We start from the raw sequence: 7739 nt of genomic DNA on the forward strand, positions 1-7739 counted from the left end.
TCACATTATACACAGCACATATTCGTGGTTATTACCACTGTGTAATCCAGCAGCGGTGGGCGTGCTTGCACACTATAGGTAAAGGTGTTCGCCTATGAGCACTTCCAGCCTTTCTCTATAGTGTGTAAGCACGGCCACCGCTGATGGATTACATGATGGTAATAACCACGGATAAGTGCTGTGTATAATGTAATGGAAAGGAGGCAATATGGACAATCACAATACATTAGTAAGTGCCTTTTATTGACTGCATTATAAATGCCATTTACCGAAGTGAGACAACTCTTTAACCCATTTAAAGAGGACCTTTTATGGGTTCAGACATTATAAAATAAGTGGCACGTTAGGTAGGCATCAAACAGGGATCTAATAGAGCTTACTATTATTCCTGGGCGCGGCTCCATTCGCCCGCTGTGCCCCTGTTTAATTATTGCACCTGTTATGCAAATCACTAGCATCGGAACAGGGAGCAGACGCCAGGGTTTCTCAATTTGCGTCTCCTTCTCCCTGGCTGTAGCGATGTCAAATCACAGCCAGAGCGTCACAGCCAGGGAAAAAAATACCTTCAGAGACATTACATCATATGTGACTAATATCAGCCGCTTCTCTTATAACGCTCCAGTACTGATATAACTTCCAGAGACATTACATCATATATTGGGCAGACTAGATGGGCCAAATGGTTCTTATCTGCCGACACAGTCTATGTTTCTATGACTGATATCAGCCGCTCCTCTTATAATGCTCCAGTGCTGATATAACCTCCAAAGACATTACATCATATGTGACTGATATCAGCCGCTCCTCTTATAATGCTCCAGTGCTGATATAACCTCCAAAGACATTACATCATATGTGACTGATATCAGCCGCTCCTCTTATAATGCTCCAATGCTGATACAACCTCTAGAGACATTACATCACATGTGACTGATATCGGTCACTCCTCTTATAACGCTCCAGCACTGATATAACCTCCAGAGACATTACATCATATATCAGTGTATATATCGCTTCTTGGCCTTTTGGCTAAGATCAAGTGTAGTATCTGTTCTTATCAGTCCAGTGGAGCCTGGCTCCTGGACTGAACTCTGCCCATGGAGGAAGGCTGCGACAGGCTGAGCCATGGGATTAGAGAAGAGCAGAGAACCACACAGTGGCCCACGAAGGGTGTACAGCGCAGGGCAGAAATGTCCTGTGCGAGGTGGCCCGGGTTGCTGGATCAATGCCATTAGGTTGAGTTGTGTTGAAAGCCCAAAGTGCAAGTGCCCCAGGACTGGTGACCCTGGGGTGCCGGAACTCACTGGGGGAAGAATCCCATTGAGAGATGGCAAACTATCTTTCTCACAATTTTAGCACACACCTCTATTTGCTCGGCTTCGGCCTTGCAGATACGAGGAATTTTTATAATTCCGGTCGAATGTCCGGGCCGTAATGGCAATCATTCACTTATTTATTTTTTATGTCACTGTGTGCACTTTTACACGTTGTGTGTTCACTAGGATTTTCAAGGGTTGCGGCGCCCTAACGGGTACCCCCTCCTTGAGGTCTAGGGGGTGTGTGTGTGTGGCCATATTGGTTCCTCACCCCCCTGCCAAACCCCTTGGGCTCTCCCTTCGGGGAGAGTCCAGACCTTGTTGAAGCTCCTGGCTGACGCCTTGGGTGGCAGCCTAGGCGAAAGCCAGGGGCATAGATGGGCGTACCCTTGGCTTCGGCTGAGGGTTGCCACTTGTCTCAGTCCCTTGCAGGAGCTTAACAGCCCCGGAGGGATTGGGGATGGTTTGTGGGGGCTCTTCTCTTCGGAGAGGGCCTGCGATAGACCGCGACCTAGTGCACGATTTTTGTGTGGCACACTGCACGATTTTGTTGCACGAGGTGAGAGCACGACTTTGGGCCCCCCAGGAGCAACTGGGCCCGGGTCAGCTGCCCCTTTTGCCCCGCGTTAAAGACGGCCCTGGTAGGAGTTTGATTGGATCCACCACACAGCCTAAAGTCTGGACTAGATCCATATCAAGCTAGCACATTGGTGCCAATAAATACTGGGGAGGGAATTCAGACACGATTCTTATATTTGAACCAGACACAGGTGCGTTATTTGAGCAGTCCTACCTAGCATGAATTGTAGAACGGCTTTGAGTGACTATTAAGCTGGTTGCCGTGTCGAGGCAATCCAGCATACAGCATACACAAAGTGCTATTATATATGTGGACGCTCACTCACCTGCCTACACCAGCCTACCCATTCATGCAGTCACACACTGGGTCTCAGTATCAGACCGCATACACACTGGCAATTCAGCTGTTGCGCTGCTTGACACTTAGTCTGCACCCTGCCTGGAGAGCCGTGTCCTAAAGATCACCGGCTCAACGCGTTTCACTATGGCACTATAAGCCACAAATCATCAGGAGCGAGAATCCGGCGCTATGATGAGATATCAGATAAGCCCCGCCTATAATGGGGCGTGTGCTAGCACTCCGCGAATCAGCCAGAGGTGCGTCATCTGACGTTCGCCCCTGATCCGCCCAGTACCCATGTCACAGCACACGCCTCCTTACCATCGCAATAAGCGCTCATGTATAAGGGGAATCGAAGATCGCGGCTCCATACATGTCACCTAAACGCCTCGCTCTGGTGTCGGTGACAGCAGGTGACAGAACAGTATATATGTGCATCAAGTAAAACCATACGTGCAGTTGTAAAACCATACTAAGGAAAACACAAACCAAAATTAATTAACACTGTGTTGCCCTTGTTCACCCCGCTTGTCACTCACCATATCTGTATACTGTAGCTACCGCTACTCACAGTGAACACAGTAAAAACTTAAAGGAAAGACAAGCAACAAAGAACAGCCACACAATTCAGAGTATGTATGAGCGCAAACACCGTGGACATATCCATGGTATGTAATGCATCTGGCTCAAATGAAGCAAGCATAGGAAATCGCTTCATTCAGGCCTCTAAGCTGGATAGTTTGTAGCTTAAAAATCCACATTGCTTCTTTGCGGAGTAGTGGTGTATCCACATCTCCGCCACATGTGGATCTATTATGCATAACAATCCCCTGAACCCGAAGCACATCTGGATTACCATCATGTGTCTCACGCACATGACGAGACACCGTAGTGTCCCGTGAGTTGCGGATATCTGATAGGTGTTCTCCTATTCTCCTCCTAAGCTCACGCTTGGTCTTGCCTACATATTGTAGGCCACATTTGCAGGTGATCAGGTACACTAAACCCACTGAGGTACATCTAATGAAGGACCGGATATTATATCTCTCTCCAGTAGAGGAACTGGTAAAGGAATCTCCTTTCAGGATGTACTTACATATAATGCAAGAACCACAGGGGAAGTTGCCTTTTGCTGTATTTTTGAGCCATGTTTCAGGCGTAGGCCGGGTATAAAGGCTATGTACCAATCGATCGCGTAGGTTGGAGCCACGTCTGTACGTAACCAATGGACAATCAGATATAGATGATCCGATATCTGGATCCAACTGGAGGATAGACCAATGATTTTGCAGGATTTCACGGACCTGACGATGGGCCTTATCAAAGTTGGCTAGGATATGTGGAGCAGAATCAGTATTATTCCTGCTTTTAGGTACCAGCAATTCGCTCAGATTTGCACTCATGGCATGATGGTATGCCTTTTTCAAAGTATGTTCTGGGTGTCCTCTATTTTGAAACTACATTTGATGTTGCGGCCTTAAACTCACCAATCTCAGAACAATTCCTCCTGGCCCTGAGATACTGTCCCTTCGGGATACCACTTCTCAGAGCCAGGGGGTGTCCACTCTTCCAATGTAGGAGACTATTAGTGGAGGTCTGTTTTCTAAAGAGTTTGGTGGTAATTCTCCTGTCCCTAGAGATGGTAAGGTCCAGAAACGTAATCTGGCTCTCTTGCATTTCAGATGTAAAGAAAAGGCCAACCACATTGGTGTTCAAGGTCTCCACAAATTCTAGAAATCCAGTTTTAGTACCATTCCACAATATCAGTACATCATCCAGATATCTAATCCATAACTGGATACAGGATGTGTATTGGTCCATCGTGTCTGTAAACACCACCTCCTTCTCCCACCAGCCCAGGAAGAGGTTTGCGAAGGTTGGGGCACAAGGGCTACCCATCGCAACCTCCCTGAGCTGGTGGTAGATACATTGGTCAAAGAGGAAGATGTTTCGTGTCAGAATAAAATTCAAGAGTTGCATAATGAAGGCATCACCCCTCTGTTGGAGGAAGGTCCCCACAGCCTCACATCCCAAATCATGGGGTATGGAGGTATATAGGGCTTCGATGTCCAAACTCGCCAGCCATGTTCCCTCATCAAAATAGATGCCATCCAGCCGCTGTAACACATCCATGGTGTCACGGGCATAAGATGGCAGGCCCACTACAAATGGACGCAAAATGATGTCCACATACGTGCTAATATTTGCAGTGAGGCTGCCAATGCCCGAGACAATGGGTCTTCCCTTTAAGAGGTGGCCTTGTTTGTGTAATTTGGGCAGACTATAGAATGTAGCAAGGACAGGGAATTTAGGTAATAGAAATCCATACTCTGCCTTGCTAATCAGTCTCTCCTCCATTGCATCACTAAGAATTGTCACGAGTTGGGCCTTAAAAGTAGATGTAGGATCAGAACCCAGAATATTATAGGTCTTTTTATTCTCCAGGAGTCTGAGACACATCATTCGATATTTATCATGGTCCATGACAACAATATTGCCGCCCTTATCCGAGGGCTTAATGACAATATTGGTGTCACTCTCCAACTGCTCCAAAGCGACCCTTTCCTCGTGGTTCATGTTGTCGTGTCCCATAGATACACCGTCAAGTTTCTGGAGGTCACGGGTTACCACGCTTAGAAAGATATCGATTGGGGTGTTGTCATTAAGAGGTGGGAACATTTTTGATGGATTCTTCAGGTCCGTATATGGACCATCACCTATGTTCCTATCCCCCTCCTCCGATAGACCCACCAAAAGGTTTAGATCCTGAAGATCTTCCACATCAATCCCCAGCTCATGGCACTGTTGTTTATTATGCATGGAGAAAAAAAATTTCCACTTAAGTTTGCGTACATACAATTGTAGATCTTTAATCCAGTAAAACAGATTGAACTTTTGAAGGGGTACAAAGGACAAGCCCTTTTGAAGAACCTCTATTTGTGATGGAGAGAGGTCACATTTGGACAAGTTAACAACCTGAAGTTCATCTACTTGGGGTCCACTGGGGCTTTCTTGTGGCGTAGTAGGTAGTCGGATACTGGTGGGGTCTGATCTAAAAAACCCTCCTGTGAACCTCTCCCTGATCTACCTCCTTGTCTTGGTCCCCGTGATCTCTGAGATCTTCTATTAAAATTGCCACATCCACGAGGTGGCACCATCCCCCGTTCACCGTCAGTGTCACATTCAGAAGAGGATAAATCCGTGTCTACCTCTGAAGTGACCTGACGTCTAGGGCTAAATTCTAGTACCCTCCCTTCCTTAAAGTCACTGGTGTCTCTGTTATACAGGAAGTGTTTTACTTCTTTAATTTGGGATGTAAAGCGCTCAATATTTTGTTGTAATAGCACCTCTTTTTTACTAAATTCACTATGATCACTGAATTTTTTAGCTTGTGTAATACATTCCTTCAATTCAGTCTTACTCACTATTAGTAACCATTTCTCTTCCTCCAATAATAACCGCATTAAGCAGAGGGAACCTTCGATGGATTCTTGTTCCCACTTTTTGAGACACTCACTAGAGCGTACACGTGCTGTGGGGAGGATCAGACTTCTAAGACCTCTTGGGACTATGTTTTTTTTTAAATGTATATGTCCAGAGTCTGAACCACCCACCAGCATCGGACGTTATCTTTATATATACGGTTCAAATGTTTAAAGGGATTCTGTCACCAGGTTTCACCCCCTCCAGATAAAAATATGGTTATGTTCAGGGAGCTTTAACCATTCCTAATGTGGTCTTATAAATGTAATCTGTAGGCTCATTTTGCTAAAAATACGCTATTACTAACCTGTCAGTCATAAAAATAAAGTGCCCAAGGGGATGTCAATGGCTCCAAGCTGCAGCCCTCACCTGCTGCCGTTCGTACCCAGCTCCGCCTCATAATCTTCTGTGACGCCTCCAGCTCTCCCTCTGTAATATGCTGTGAAAGCCTCCCTCCTCCCTCTGTAACATCGCTTTGAAAGCCTCCTGCTCTCCCTCCCCCCTCCTCCCTCTGTAACATGCTGTGAAAGCCTCCCTCCTCCCTCTGTAACATCGCAATGTTAGAGCAGCAGGAGGAGGGGTGAGGGAGAAAGAGCAGGAGGCTTTCAAAGCGATGTTACAGAGGGAAGAGGGAGAGCAGGAGGCTTTCAAAGCGATGTTACAGAGGGAGGAGGGAGGCTTTCACAGCATGTTACAGAGGAAGAGCTGGAGGCATCACAGAAGATTATGAGGCGGAGCTGGAAACGAACTGCAGCAGGTGAGGGCTGCAGCTTGGAGCCATTGACATCCTCTTGGGCACTTTATTTTTATGACTGACAGGTTAGTAATAGCGTATTTTTAGCAAAATGAGCCTACAGATTACATTTATAAGACCACAATAGGAATGGTTAAAGCTCCCTGAACATAACCATATTTTTATCTGGAGGGGGTGAAACCTGGTGACAGAATCCCTTTAAAGTATGCAGTGATACTAGTTTGAACTGCCTGTGAGGGCAATTCTTTTTCTGTAAACACCTACTATGGATCCCCCAGCCAACATTCGGAACTCAGGTCGTTTGACAAAAAGCCTGCCATTCCCCAGCTAGCACGATTAACAGCACGATTAACAGTAAACTATCTCACACAAACAAGATACTATATTGTACTTGGTCTATAGATCACATCAATAATTATTTCTGTAATTCCTCCACCATCTTCACAACTGTCATCCACAATTGTTACTTTCACGCTTACTTTCATATCACTCCTAGCATGCAGATATATATAATCATGAGAAGAGTCCAACCATGTCTCAGAAACACCGACTACATCAATATGCTTATCCAGTACTAAGGCCTCAAGCTCTCCCATTTTGTTTGCTAGACTTCTGACATTTGTGAACATACATTTTAAGTTGGCATCAAATTTTACACTTTTAGGAAATGTATTTTTTAAAATTTTAGTTTAGTTGGTTACTAACTGATCTCCTTATGCATTTTTCCAACCCTCTACCCACCATCCATTCCCACCACCAATGTATTCTGACCCCTCTCTAACCTTCAGCAACTCCTTGCTGCTAATCCCCTACTGCCACCACTATTAAAGGGGTTCTCTGGGTACTACTTGAAAATCTTCATAACTTGTGGAGGGAAGGTTATTACACCACAGCGCACCCCTTGAATCTAATATACCCTTTTAGGGATAGATTTAAAGTAGGCCTGATACAGCAGAAATCGCTAATTTAGAGAATTGCTAAATTGGGAATTGTATTTCCACCCAGAACAAAAACTGTGCTTTGACGGACACTAAATAACTTGACCAGCCACAGCAATAACCACAGATTTAGATGAATATAAATTTAAGGCCTATTATTTAGGCGCTGGGTGACAGGTATACGTTTACACACAGAATTAGACTTGGAATTGCACAGTAGCGTGTGTGTGAAGTTATTGAGAATGACCCTATCTGCACCTTGAATCTTATATACCCTTTTAATGAATACATTTAAAGTAGCCCTGATACAGCAGAAACCACTAATTTAG

General features: G+C 45.4%; 1 pseudogene; it reads left to right on the plus strand.

Moving 5' to 3' along the window:
- Window positions 1-1009: 1009 nt before the first annotated feature.
- Window positions 1010-1128, plus strand: LOC122944307 (annotated as a pseudogene).
- Window positions 1129-7739: the final 6611 nt, after the last annotated feature.

Source organism: Bufo gargarizans, chromosome 7 (genome assembly GCF_014858855.1).
Source record: "Bufo gargarizans isolate SCDJY-AF-19 chromosome 7, ASM1485885v1, whole genome shotgun sequence".
In the NCBI taxonomy this organism is placed as follows: Eukaryota; Metazoa; Chordata; class Amphibia; order Anura; family Bufonidae; genus Bufo; species Bufo gargarizans.